This window comes from Hetaerina americana, unplaced genomic scaffold, assembly GCF_022747635.1.
Source record: "Hetaerina americana unplaced genomic scaffold, ioHetAmer1.1.p SCAF_3, whole genome shotgun sequence".
Classification (NCBI taxonomy): domain Eukaryota; kingdom Metazoa; phylum Arthropoda; class Insecta; order Odonata; family Calopterygidae; genus Hetaerina; species Hetaerina americana.
Window position 1 is genome coordinate 99774489 of NW_027286874.1, and position 13467 is coordinate 99787955.

General features: G+C 37.8%; 1 protein-coding gene and 1 long non-coding RNA gene across 2 annotated transcripts in view; one reads left to right on the plus strand and one right to left on the minus strand.

Moving 5' to 3' along the window:
* Window positions 1-716: 716 nt before the first annotated feature.
* Window positions 717-1360, minus strand: LOC139690881 (uncharacterized). Its single transcript, XR_011701519.1, has 2 exons — window positions 1255-1360; window positions 717-972 (listed from the first exon to the last, which is right to left on the minus strand). It is a non-coding gene; the product is annotated as an uncharacterized lncRNA (long non-coding RNA).
* Window positions 1361-1524: 164 nt separating this feature from the next.
* The window catches only part of FucTA (glycoprotein 3-alpha-L-fucosyltransferase A), a 162146-nt gene continuing 150203 nt past the window's right edge, over window positions 1525-13467 (plus strand). Inside the window, exons 1-2 of the mRNA XM_071588752.1 lie at window positions 1525-1633; window positions 1730-1847. The gene's annotated coding sequence lies outside the window, so the exon portion shown is untranslated. The remainder of the gene's footprint in view (window positions 1634-1729; window positions 1848-13467) is intronic.

Consider the following 13467-nt stretch of genomic DNA (forward strand, 5'->3'; position numbering starts at 1 on the left):
GCATTTTTGTGCATTCCCCAAATATTCCTCTCTTTGATGACGTCCCCATAATGGAGTCAGCTGTGACCATGATCCCACAAGCATTCAGCAAAAGCATCCAGACCTCATTTATCTCGGAAATAATTGTATTTTTCTAACTTGTGTAATGTAGTCATAATTTAAAAAATCTTATTTTCCATCGAAACTGAACCCGAGAAGGATGCTGATTTACAGTATGTAGCAATTACGTGAATCACCATTACAAAGCAGTAGTGCCAAAATTCAGACAAGCCATAGAAACAGAAACCACTTTGTAGTTATACAATGCATACCCAAGTTCCCGTTTCAGTGCACATTTTGTGAAATTATATTATTTGTGATACCTGGCTGTAGATCATTAGTTTGAAAACGGCAATAGACAGAATAAGAGGATACTCCTTCATAAATGCAGCCATCAATAATGGTTATGTTAGGGTGCAAGTGCAACATCTCATTCCAAACTAAGTATACAGGTGGCTTGAATTTCTCAAGCAGTCATAGTTCATATCTTGGTTAAGAGTGGTTGATTTCTCCGCAATTCTTTATCCAGGTTTACCCCTATTTGTGCTGACCCGTTATCTTCGCACATTTCCGGGCAAAGCTGTTAAAATTGCCTTCCACAAAACAACAGGGAAAATATAACCAATTCAGTTACATTTTCATTAATTTGATCAGCAGGTAAATAAATATGCACCGAATCTAGAAAACATCTTTAAAAATTTATTAACATTAACTTACAATATTTACCATTAACAACGCAACGTGCATTTAATAACACAATGAAATTCAACAATGCATAATCGTAAAACATTTCTGACCTTACATTTAATGGAATGAGAAACTCCAACAATTTTACCTTATGGATTCGGCCATGTTACCAATATATTCTAAATCCAAGGGAAAATGTCGCATCGCAAGGAAAATCGATGGTACTGCAGTATGAGCAAGGCGATGCTGAAACAAAAATTATTATGTCAAACAAATTATATTACACACATCTTTGAGCAACACAATCCTAGAAAACCCACGAAATTGTAGCCTAATTGTTCAATCATAACCACCACGAGGTGACATGAAGATCAAACTAGGGAAACTTTAGTGTAGCACTCTTGCTTGACCAAATAAAACCAAGTCGGGCATTCACTGGCTCAAAAGAGTGCATTATTATTCCATTCATTTCAATCATTAAAATTCATAACTTCCTCCAACACTATAAAGATATTAATATTTACTCACATTCTGGCTCCTTCGACAGACATTTCCTCACACTGTGCGAAGTGTATATCGATTTTCCAAACTTTCGATTTCGTGCACACACAGGGATGCTCTTCATTGGCTGAATCGCCGGTAATATTGGCCGTCCTGTGCTGCCACCTAACGCACTATGGTGAACTATCGTTCCCCAGCAGACACCTACCCAGAATCGTTGGGGCAGGAGCAGCTGGGAGCGGGATAGAAGGCAAGTATTGGTTGTCCGTTTAATGCATGTTGCGGCACGGGGGCAAGTGGTCGTATGCGCGGTAGCTTAATTTCGTTTTTATTGTATCGTGAATACAACTCAGTCTAGTCTAGGTTTCATCGACTTTCTCTAGGTGTAGAAGATGTCCACATTTATGTAATTACCAAATATAGGAATATTTTGGAATATTGCGTTGGAAAAAGACATTGTTTCAGAGAGAATAATTGTAATATTACCATTTATCACTGACAGGGAGACGAAAATATTTTTTGCATGAGCGTCATGCAGACTATTGGTGACACCGGCGTTGTATTTCTCGCCTTCACTGTCTTCCGTGCGGAATGTACCAGGACACCAAAAAATTAAAAACGTGAGTAAAGTCCATTTTTTGGCATGCCGAATTTTGACGTATAAGAGTATAGTGTGAGTACCTATGTAGCGAAGTATTCGTTCAAAGTAGTTACGCCTTGCCGTCTTTATATATCCAAGAAAATATGAACATTTTGTGCTTAGTTTATGAAATTACTTTACCTTGAAAATATTTATTTAGGCAATATATTTTTCTTGGTTCCCGATAGTTAAATGAAAAATTAAGAAGACGTTCAAGGGTTAATTATCATGGACAAATAGTTATATGAAGCAATTATGTAAATAGGGGTTTTGCATGACAGTGGTTGAAATCGTGGAATTAGACTTGACTGTGTGGGAGCAGCCAGTCTCTCATTTCTTTGAAATAATTCCTTGTTGTTACAATCGCCTTCATTAAGTTAATGGATTAAGTATTCTGAGTATATGTTACTTTAAAATCCTATACAGCGAAACAATAAAAATATTTATTCGTTGGGAATAGGATAACTGAATATATTTTATTCACCCAAATGACACGACAAAAAGATAAACTTTCGGCCGATGATATTATTTTAGCAAGTTAATTACTGAATGCTGTATTAATGTTTGATTATTTTATTTATTTTCAATGAATGCGCTTTTTCCAGAAGTAAAATAACATGTAAATACGCGATGAGTGACTAGCAATTACGATTACAAGCCTATATATTTTACGTATTACGGGTCGCTTCTACGCATATTTCTAACAGTGTCGTCCTTCAGTTAATAAATTATGTAAAATTATATATAGTATGACCAGCAGTAATTTATTTTAAGTTAGATGAACTGAAATCCGTAATTGATAATATTTTAACTTATAAATAGAATGAAACACAGGGACTTCGAATGCCAATTATGTTCGTTCATTTGGCTAATTAACAATTTTGTTTAGTGTTTCATGCGTCGTTTTTTTATGTCACAGTTCAAATATTATTTTGGAGGTGTATGCGTGACTAACATGGAAGATAGCTGGCCTTAATCATAAGGCAAAAGAATATTTCTAAGGTTTTTATATTTTTGCGGAGTTGCACGTAAGCAGTCCACTCAATGGTGCTGGACACCGAGCCGTTTAAAAAGCGATTAATTTCTTCGCCACCCCGAACGATGATAAAATTTCGATAGATTATATTTCCAAGGGTTCTTTCCTCACTGGTATTCAACATTCCAGTTCGTTGGAGTGAACGGATTGATTTCATTCACCGGCTTCTCGTCGGTCATTTGTGAGCTCTTCAGCGCGTCCATTGGTTGGAGGTTTGAATAGCGCCTCATGCATGGGGGGTCCTGGTTTGATAATCGAAACAAGGGCTAATTGTCCCCTCGAATATGTCAGTGCCGATGAGGAGTGAAAGAATAAAAACTTCTATGCTTACGTAAAATTTTAACAGTGAGAATTATATCACAGCGAGTGTCATAATTTAGCCAAAAACCAAATATTTTCGTATTGCAAAGGTGCCTAATGAAATGCTATATCTTTTTATTTCTGCCGTCGTAAGAAGAGCTATATTAAATGCTGCCAGGAGTTATGAAAATGTCGTCTCGTAAAAAAACGTAATTCTCGTAATGTAAGGCTAACAGTGAAAAAATCTCTCCAATGTTTTGTGAACATTATACACAACTTAAGTCGAACATTCGATTGTTGTTGTCGGCCTCAAATGTTTAACGCATACTCCGCATATTTAATTTCCTGCCAACCTGGATGGTTGATGTTTCCACTGTGTGAATTGATGACTCACTGGAACTTTTAATTGCATGAAGGATATTTAATTGCATTGAATTTCTTTTATCTACCGCGTTTATTGAATGTACCACTTCGAAATGGTTTTCAGATGATATTCTATGCCATTCATCAGACACATGTTTCTCCGGGCGGTTCATTAATCCCAAGCGTTGGAAATTCATTACAATTGTTATGCACACTTATTTCATAGAAAAATATCGAGTATACCTGTACATGTTAGCGTAGTTAATATCGACCCTGTTCCATTTCTATTGGCTCATGATTGTACGCTTTTGAACTTACCGCGGCATGATAGCTGAATTCTGAAGAATTTGGCAGCTGACCGAAGGGTATGGGTTCCAAATCGGATATCACTTTAGTGTAAGCCTAGAGGGTGCGATTTCGTGGATACCAGACTACCTGGAAAATCACACGTTCCCGTTATGTCACCATGATCACGTCACCATGTTCCTTCCCTGAATGCGTGAATTCGCAGACCAATGAAGATGTACAGCGAGTGATCGGACTCCGGGTTCAAATCTGTTCGCGTCTGCTTTCAGCACGAGGTGAAAACTGCACTTGCTCGTCTACGTTCGGGTTGACGACTTCGATCGTTTTTTTGGCTGCTTGATCCGCTCTGTTGAAAGATCCATGAGAGCCTAAAATCAATCGTTTTGAGGTATTTCCGACGCTCGAAATTTTCTTACGACACCCGTGCTCGTTAATTCCTAATTGCCATGCCGTAAGTCTTGCACTTCATTAGTGAAAATCCCGATGATTGAACTGCTTCCCCGTCCACGTTTTTGTGGAGGATGGAGCACAGGTATTACGAGACTGCATCTGTTTAATTTTGAGCTGTCCTGTGAAGTTGTTCCAGATATGTTTTCAGATACACCAGCCGTATGAGCATGCATCACCCTCCTTTTTACATCTATTTCCCCTGGGAAAATGAACAATCGAAAGAATAAGTCATGGCAGAGATAGCTTAAGACGAACCAAACGCTATGAAGTTAATCATTGGACTTGAGGGGTAGAGACCAATATTTAGTCCTCGGCTGCCACCATTTCATTTCCAATGAAGCTCTGCAACTCCTTCGGTTGGGGTTCTATGCTAGAATTAATTCAGTCTAAGGTGTTCCGATAAATTTTACATCGGACTGCATAACATAGAGCGTAAAAGAGGGACGCTCAAGGTTCTCCTTTATAACCATTCGATTTACGTTAACATGTCACGTTTTGAGTACATAACGGGGATGGAAAGCGCCGCGAAAAAAAGGTCATTCGAATCAAACTAGGACCCTTTCATCAATCGCCATGGAAGGTCAAGTCATTACTGACTCTAAATACCGTCGCTCATCACCAATTTCAAATATGTCCGAAAATGTTTCTCATATGATAGTTGCGAGGTTACCACTGCTGAATTAAAAAAGAATATGGTGTATTCTAGTTGTCTGACGTTATTCTATCGTCTCTCTTGTACAACCTGAGTCGCCTCCTTTAAAACTACCCCTCCACTCTATTCAAATCACCGTTCGAACTTCGAGCGTTAAAAGGGTAGTTACTTAAGGTAGTTACTCTCAGAATTTATCGGTGGGACAGCCTTGAAAGTTCTGATATAGCGAACGGGCTTTCTCTTAGGTAACTTATATCGTAGAAGCCACAGTAAAAGATCATAAGGTAAAAGGATAAGGGATTTTAGGTTAGAATTTTAGATCCTTGACTGAAAACCATTTAATCCAAACGTGAATTTCTCCCAGAAAAATCTCAACAATGACTACACAGCATGAAAAGCTCTGATCGGATTTTGGACTCTCGACCTTCTGGTTCTCTGGCGAAGGGACCGTAAAAGCGTGGAATAATAATTAACGCTTTTGGTATAGATTATATTGAATATCAGCAAATATTTTGCTAAATTCTCCTTCTGTCCATCCAGTTTGGTGCAATATCTGCGCTGTTGCTAAAAGTATCAAAATAAACGTTTCAAACGTGTGACATCAATGAACACGGTGAAACATTACACCTCAAATCCCTCTTTCTCTCATCTAGATTATTTTAGATCATTTAATAAATCATAGTTATCAACCCGGAGTATGGTTCGATAGGTGAGGGTGGAGCTCACTCAGTACTAAGCCGGCGTGTGAAATTCACACATCAGGATGTGGTGGCCAGTTCCTTTCCCTGTGCTGGTTATGGTTCCCCAGGAATACCTGGCACCCGAAAATTCACTAAGCTTGGCTGAAGCTAAGAGTGCCCAGAGGGATGCCCGGGAATAGAACTCGGGCCCCCCGGTAAGTAGCCCAGCTCACTACCTAATGGGCAACCACGCCCCTCGATTATGATATGAATATAAAGAAAGAATATGTATGGAAAATGAAAAAAATAAATGTATCCTTTTATTTTCTTATTATTTAAAACCAACCGGTCAAGGACAGCAAGAAACCCTGAAAAATCCAATGCTGCGAACTTAAAATAAATCAAGCACTTCTAAGTCCTGTTTAGCAATTTGCGTGAAACCATTTGCTTTAGAATAAATTATTCTTCTGATGCGCATAATTGTAATTCCCTTTACTCAAAATGTATCTTATTCGTTTTTGCGTAAAGTTTCGATAAGAAATGAGTGGTGTATTGAAAATAAATCAACCAATCCATCGGAAAGCAAGTCGCTGAAATGCTAATGGTGTAATCATGAGTGGCTGTGATGAATACGTATCGGTGAAGGATGCACGCATTTTTAGGAATATGTTATGCCTATTTTTTTGAAGAATTTTATAACTAGTTGAGTTTTAGGGCTGCAAGAGAGTTTGCAAAATGTATGTTAAACTATCGTATAGTTTATTGTGGTATAAATGTCTCTTGGTTGATGTTTAAATTCATGAAATGTAAACACTGAAATAGTCTTAAATTATCATGGTGCATCTATTTTGAATTCTTCAACATGAAGATTTACTTACACAGCAACAATGTAGTCGACATAAAAACTGTGAAGATTAGATGGCTCAGATTTGGTCATCAGTGTTATGTGCGCATGTCTGTTAGTTATCTTGAATAAAGTTAAATACTTCATCTATTGTGCGCTGCAGTTTTGCGGTGGATTAATTTTAGGCTGAGAGATGTACTACTATATGACGGTGACTTCAATTGTCATTATTTTGAATAATCGATGACATTTTGGAAAACGTTAATGATCTCATTACGAAAAAATTGTATTAATATGTATCGATCATGTGTGTGAATTTCACCCGAATATTGTTCTTGTTGTACACCTGTGATTTTATTTTTAATGATTTCTATGTCGAAATATTTAGAATATGCCTTCCAACCTGGAATATGCCAACCCGGTGAGTGCGTAAATCCCTATCATACCTCGAGCTACAATGTTACAGTGTACACATATGATATTATTTAACTTGAAAATTATTTCGCAAGCTTAAAACAGGACACACCTTCTATCGTCCGTATGTATTTGCAAAGTTATATATGCGATTTCTCATCTCTAGAATTTTCCTGAAATACACTGTAAATAAAATTCCGTCTGTTTATATCTATACTGAAGTTTTTAAATAGTTTTATCGGGGTCAATACCTATGAAAGTATTTCCTAGTAACAAATTTAAGTCATTCTCCTCGTTAACACCACAATCTTCCAGTTTTTCCTTTCTGTGGAATTTTTCCAGTCTATTGGCTAGACTTATGGAAGACACTGGTATCCTCGTTATTAAATATACTCATTTATAATCAACCTGGGAGAGGATTAATGCAATTGGTTGAGAATTTATTTATGCACAATAATGTTTTGTAATCAGAATTAGACAGGCTTCAGTGGGACAGGTGCATTCGTTTAACGTTTAAACACATACCCACACGAATATGATTCTCTTTTGTTGCCAAAGCAATTGAGATCTTATGTTGTAATATTTTCTAAAAACTTAACCGGAAACAAAAACCTCGGGTAGAAAACATGCGCGAGGTATATGTAGCGCTAGCACTAAAATGTAATGAAGATTATATCCAGATTTATTTTTAACTTTAACCAAACTGAGATATATTTCGCAGCCCTAATTCCCTATTATTGTACTCTAATGTGGATTTCACGCCTAGTGACTTTTATTTCGATGAATGCATATGAAAGACAATTGTATTGCTACTATCCTTCATTGTTTGTTTACTAGCTGTTGCTTCGTTTATCTCCGGTCAGCTGTTATACCGATGTCGCCAGCAGAAGTACTAACTTGACTCCGTCAACCTTATACCGTGATAGGATTAGCTGTTAGGAAATGGCTTCACAGCGAACGAATGTTAAAAGTATTATTTTTTTGGCGATAGTAGCTCCATAATGAGTTTCATTTTATGCATATCTAAAAGCGAATCTTCGACCTCCTATACATAATTTTCACTTGATGTGCATTCTACACCTTATCGTAAATCTAAAGATTATGGGTCCTGCATGTAAATTGCAGTCCACCCAAAATGTGGGCAAGCTTGACCTTCCTACTGCGCTATAAGCTATCCGCCAATGTAGGACCTGGAGCAACTCTGGGCGAAGTCGATCACGGATAGCATTATAAAATTCACACGAATTTGTACGATGAAACATGGAAGTGCGCAGGAGAGGGACGGACTTTGGGTTCTCTGCCTCTGTTGAGCACTCTTGCCTCTTTTCGTATGGGTTCGCCGTTAGATTATGCAACGTGGAGTACAGTTCTTCGAGAAGAGGTAACTAATCACACTCTAGGGCGTGTGCGACATCAGATACATACACTCCAAGCCAAGTAAAATCTTAGCCAAATCCGCTTCCAGTTGGCAATTTCGACTTTTCGCCGGATATGAAGCTATAAAACCGACTCGAAAACCGCCTCTCTTTGGTATTAGTGACCGGGATCAACACCGAAAACATCTCAGCAACGCCAGTCGCTCATAACTTCTCCCATTTATAGTGTTGAAGGCTCATGCCCCAATCGGAATTCTGGGATGTTTTTATTTCGGATTTGTGCACATGATATAAAATACAATCGATTTAATTTTGACAGAATTTGGATAAATGCACCGAAAATGTCGTGAATTTGTACATTATGAAATAGCCTGTGAAGAGCAAAGAATCAGATAGTTTTTTTTTATCTTACCCTCCAGTTTCGTCTGTACATTCTATTCGGTGATTTTACTTACTGGCTCATTGAATATTCAAGGCGAGTTCCGTAGCCGCTCCTGAACTCGCTAGCGAGTAGTGCGCAAGCTCATTTCGTGTAAGCGACCCCTGAGGCGCAGATTAATAAGCTGCGGGCAGGAGGTTAAGAACTGAGCGGAAGGGTATCGTAGCACCAATCAAAAACTTGAGGACAACGCTTCAGTCCTAGAGACGAGGAGAAAACGCTATTTCAGGTAGACTGCCACCGACTTCAAAACATAAATCTAGCCTAATTGCTGTTTATATCTGCGGGATTGATGCTTCTCTTTTCGACTTTATCAGGAGTTTCCTATTTCCGAGTGATTTTCGACCTCGATGCGAGGGTTGGAGAGTGTGCGCCGGAAAGTTATCGGAGTGGATTCGCTGGTAGGTTGCCAAAAACTACCGATATTACATCGGAATGTCTCTATTTTTCGGAAAACGAAGCTAATTTTGGAACAATTCCTGCAGTTATGACTGCAGACGGGAGGAGATTTTGATCTTGGGTTAGGCGTTTCTTACAGCCAATGGCTTCCTGCATTCCTGAATGATCCAGGAGAAACCCATTGTAACCAACCTGAACGTATGTAAGCAATCATTTTTTTTGTAGAAACTCACTATTTTCCTGCGTAGTGTTAATGAATTTAAAAGATATTATTAAACAACTTTTAGGTATTTTTTCTTTTCATTGTACAGTATTGTAAATTCCCGATTTAAAATCTCATGCGGGAAGATTATGTACGATTTATTTGCACGATATAGATTTTATTTCAAGAGTTTATCTTCATTTATAGTCGATTAATAATAAATTTAGCAGATTTTCGAATTTGATACATTTTAAACACTAAAAATATACCGGATGCAGCTGATTTTAACAGAATTTATGCCCTTGAATTAAATGAATTTTGAAAAAAAATAATGTAGCAATGTCGAAGTATAAGAATCATTCGCCTTGACCCTGATGATTTTTAAGGCGAATGTTTTTAACGTTTTGAAATTGTTGCATTATAATGCAACTCCGTTAAAGTTGCTGTCGGGGTCCCTCCCGCATAAATAGGTTAATAGAATAGTTAATAGAATAGGTTAACACTTTTAATTGTCATCGACGCTTTCAGCGCGTTTGTTGAGCACGCTGAAGACTAACCAGTAAATGGAATAACATAAACTTTATCAATAACTGCCGTAATTATTTTTGAGACACCAGTAAACCTTTTCCTTGTCTATAACCCATGAATGAGACTTTAAAAATTCAAAGCTTGATAGAGGAAAAAAGTTGGGGATCGAGATGGTGCGGGGGTTAACGTACTGGCTTCCCACCCAGAGGGCGCGGGTTCAAATCCCGGCGGGATTTAATTAATAAATTAGATGAGACTACTCTGGGGACTCACATAAGGGAAGCTGCCAGTATTGAACTTAAATCTCCATAGAATTAAGGTACATTTATTCGAACGCAGTTTTCCATCGTTGAATTAATTCATCAAAATTCATTAACGCACTCAATGAGATAATATGATCATCGTGATAATCACTGAGTGAATTTCTTTAATGTTAATTTTAAATAATATTATGGAAATATATATATATATAGTATATATATATATATAATATATATATATATATATATATATATATATAATATATATATATATATAATATATATATATATATATATATATATATATCGTACAAAGAATTCGCATCACGTGCTTGATCACTTTTAAAATGTTTTTAGTATGCTTTCAAAGTACTCTCGCTGGAACTGACTAATCGAGGAAATTTTTCCTATCACTTAAGCCGTGAAATCAGGCTCGTCAAAAACTATTAGGCTTTTTTAATTCGGAATATATGTTAGCATATGAGTTTAAACCTGTATTGTCTACTTCCGGTGATACTTTTATCGCGGCAGTATTTAAATAGACCGTCTCGACGGCGTTGTAAAATCCATCATTCTTATTATCAGAGCCGGTTCAGAAATATGTGTAATCTTGAAAGGTAAAGGTGAGTCGGAAATTATGAGTAAGATTACATTGTTAATGTCTTGGAAAGATTTAAAAAACTACGGAGAAAACGCAGTGAACATTTGCGTCTAAAAACTGCCGCCGGCGCTTTGTGTGTCGCATTATTGTCTCACTTTTGATATTCTACTTTGCCAAGTATGAGTCGCGTATTCAAGCGTCTCCGTTTCATTCGTTTACCTTACCATCGAGTAGTTCACAGAACTACTGGCTTGCAGCGCAATTATTAGGAGCGCCTGACTCCTGCGTAGTGAAGTTCATCCCCTCATCCCTGCCGGCCAACTTTCATCCTTTTTCTGCCCCCGAGATTTTAGCAGCGTAGGGCTTCTAATAATACATTTGATAAGTGCTGCGCAAACACAAAAGGTGCTCGGTGGATTTCGCTAAGATCGATGAAGATGTATCATATCCCTTATGACTTGCCTCTCTATTTTCCCCACCCAACTCGCAGGGCTTTGCCATTACAGCGGCAAGCTCTCGCGTGAACGATAATGAAAGCTCATCGTCTCTGAAGCGGCCAGACTGCGAGTCTCTTAACTTAATGCGCTTCCCCAGAAAACTTACTACCCAGACAGTCGAAATGACCACGAGAATCATCAAACTCACCCGAAACAGTTCCACGTATTGTGTGGAGTCGATTATCAAGCGGAGTATCTGAAACCAAATAAAACTAATTTCGGCTATTTCCCTCACTTTTCCGGAATTCAACCAGTTATTTATTCAAAACCCTGGAAGAAACAAGAGATATTTTGAAAATTAAAATTTTTATCACATTCTCCGGGTCATTTTTGTGCAGCGCAAAATATGCTTGAAATTGATCTTCCATGCGAACACTCCAACGAATGGTACTACAAAGCATTTAGCCTAAAATGGAAGTGGTATTTTTCTAATGATTCAAACATTGGATGTCGGTTGAGTTCACGGAGTAGATTGATTTGTATTAAGTAAGAAATTCTAAAATATTTGGGACTCAATTGAGATTCATTTTTGACCACGGCACAAGATTCGGGGTTGGTTTGGTTCAGGGACCTTTGGCGAATGTAATCTACAATTTACAATGCAAACCACACTCGTGGACGCCTGACTCTTGTACAGTCATCCTGTAATTTCGGTTTTTTTCTGGGGATATATCACTTTATCTCTTCAGTGATGGTGGGGAAGGCTTCTTCGCATTCATTGCCCGTTTCCTATGCGACCGTCCACAAACTGTGTTATGTTATTCCAGCGAGCAATTAAAAATTGTCCGAGCACGTTTTCTATCTGTTAGCATAAAAAGAAAGATGTCTTACTTATTGATATGTGGCAAATTTTTACTGGGTTCAAATATTTACAACTCTCTTTTATTTTCCGAGGTCAGTGCACTTTTTCTTACAGTTTAATATATGAAACACGGTTTTGCCGCTATTATAACCGAGAAGAGGGTCAACAGCGGGCAGTTTCAAGTACCGAAACATGACTCGAACTCGCGCATTATGACCCAAATGAAGTACATATGGCCTATCCACAGGGAAGCAAACTATCCTCTCGCTGAAGACATGCCACCGTTTAATAGTAAGAGTAATTTACTTTCCCACGAGTGGTAATACACTGCTGTTTTACAACCTGTGATTCCCGTCATTGTGCACTGCCAAGAAGCAGGTCTCTTTTCAAAAATGACTCTGAAATGAAAGCGTTGCAAAATCGTTTCATATTTTTCTCTCCAAGTAGAAGACTTAGAGGAAGTAAGTATGCAGTCGCGAAGTAGAGAGGAATTTTCTGTTTCCGGCACCTTTTTGAAGAACCATGGAATAGAGGAAGAGAAAACAAGAGTACGGAGTTCATTCATTAATTTCACATACGTTTTCAAGAACAGAGGAGGACGGGTTTCATGCCTTCCTACGCAGTACTCTACTTCTAAAGTAACTTAATGCCTCCATACTTCTTCCGCCAAAAACAGGACGGGACACTTAAATAATCGGTAGCGCTTTGTTTGACGTACGCATTGCTTCCACCGCGAGGACAGGCGTTCATTCATGCACGTGCACGATTTTCCACACTGCCACCGACGGGTCTTTTATCCTGGAATGATAAAAAGTGAATTACTCGTATGCACAGTACCCTGTCAACTGAAAGTGACGGTATCTATCTGTTACATCTTAATGTTTTTCTGTAAGCGAAGACTAGTCTTAGCTTCGCTATTTTCCCCTCCCTTCTACCTAAATGATTTCCTTTATCACAATTTCGTACTGAAAGCGTAAATTGCATTTAGGACCCTCAATATGTCGTATATCTGTAGAACTATAGGTAAAAAAGATAAACAATAGTGATACGAGTACATTAATAATTTGAAACAAATTATTCTCATACTTTAAAGTTCAGTAATAAATGCTTCACGAAAAAATTTTGCGCTCACAGTCCATCAAAAAATTCAGCCCCATGAGAAAATTGCACAAGCGTATCGGGGTTTTATGTAATTATTCTAAATAATATTTTGAGCACCGTCAGGTCACCCTCATTTCATCCTTTCACTGCACACATAGCGAAAGGCAGGCCACCCCGTGACCTGTGTCCAGACTAAAATTAAGAAAACTTATATTTCCTTAAAATTATAAACACTAATTTAAAATGTAAGTCTCTTTGATGTATCGTTTGAAACTTTTACAGACACTTTTAAGATTAAATACTTTAGTCAATTGATTTTAAATTAAAAATAATAATACATTTTTTAAAAG